Source organism: Lipotes vexillifer, unplaced genomic scaffold (genome assembly GCF_000442215.2).
Source record: "Lipotes vexillifer unplaced genomic scaffold, Lipotes_vexillifer_v1.1 scaffold340, whole genome shotgun sequence".
NCBI lineage: Eukaryota > Metazoa > Chordata > Mammalia > Artiodactyla > Lipotidae > Lipotes > Lipotes vexillifer.
Genome location: NW_006793646.1, coordinates 369,990 through 370,856, shown reverse-complemented (window position 1 = coordinate 370,856; position 867 = coordinate 369,990). Strand labels below are relative to the sequence as shown.

The window sequence follows — 867 nt, the reverse complement described above, 5'->3', positions numbered from 1 at the left end:
TCCGCTCCCCGCACAGCCTCCCCCGCCCCTCCCCACCCGGCTCCCTCAAGTCTCCACGAACGGAAATGGGAGTCACAGCGCCGGGGACCAGCGGAAACAAAACACAGAGGCGGCCGCGGGGGGGCCGCTGTGGGGGAGAAGGCCCCGGAACGAAGCCGGCCCGCGCGGACCCGCGCTCCCCTCCTCCCCAGCGGCCGCACTCACCCGCTCTGGATTCGGCCCCGTCGCCCCCGCCCGCAGTCCAGAGCCGGCTGAAAACCGCAGCGGCGCGGGCTCCACGTGCGGCGTCTCTCCCGGTAAGACCCGCAGCTCCAGCGACTCGAAGTGAGAGGCCCCTGGGCCCTTCCCGCGAAAACGGCGCAGAGAAACTCCAACCCCCCCTCCCGCCTCCCAGGCACCCCCGGGTCCGGGACTACAACTCCCAGCAGGTTGCGCGAAACGAACGCCCGAGGCAACGGAGGCTCACGAGGCACAAGGGAGCCCAACGCCCCAATCCGCTTTGTTTTACACTCTGTCACTTTGCCTGCACAGTCGTACACCTCAACCACCCCAAGGAAGAGGACGCTGACTCGGGGCGGTGGGGATTGAACTAGGGGAAAGGCCAGTCCAAGTGCGCATGCGTACATAACAAGGTTTCCGAGAGGGAAAAAGAGAGCAGGTCAACTTGGGAGAAGGAAAGATGGCGGAGGCGTCGCCAGGGGACCCGGAAGCACTTACCCTCCACTTCCTTCTCCTGTTTGGCTTCTGTCTCACCTAGAGCCGTCCGGTCGCCGACTGTCTCCGAGACGCTTCCTGTCCGGTGAGTGTCGACCGACTGAAACGGCGGCCCATAATGCACTGCGATGGCGGGTAGGTGGGGGGGGGGCG

General features: G+C 66.3%; 2 protein-coding genes across 2 annotated transcripts in view; one reads left to right on the top strand and one right to left on the bottom strand.

Annotated features, from left to right (window-relative positions):
• The window catches only part of GABPA (GA binding protein transcription factor subunit alpha), a 34,727-nt gene extending 33,922 nt beyond the window's left edge, over positions 1 to 805 (bottom strand). The window contains exon 1 of the mRNA XM_007466484.1: positions 718 to 805. The gene's annotated coding sequence lies outside the window, so the exon portion shown is untranslated. The remainder of the gene's footprint in view (positions 1 to 717) is intronic.
• ATP5PF (ATP synthase peripheral stalk subunit F6) overlaps positions 764 to 867 on the top strand; it is an 8,156-nt gene continuing 8,052 nt past the window's right edge. The window contains exon 1 of the mRNA XM_007466488.1: positions 764 to 799. The gene's annotated coding sequence lies outside the window, so the exon portion shown is untranslated. The remainder of the gene's footprint in view (positions 800 to 867) is intronic.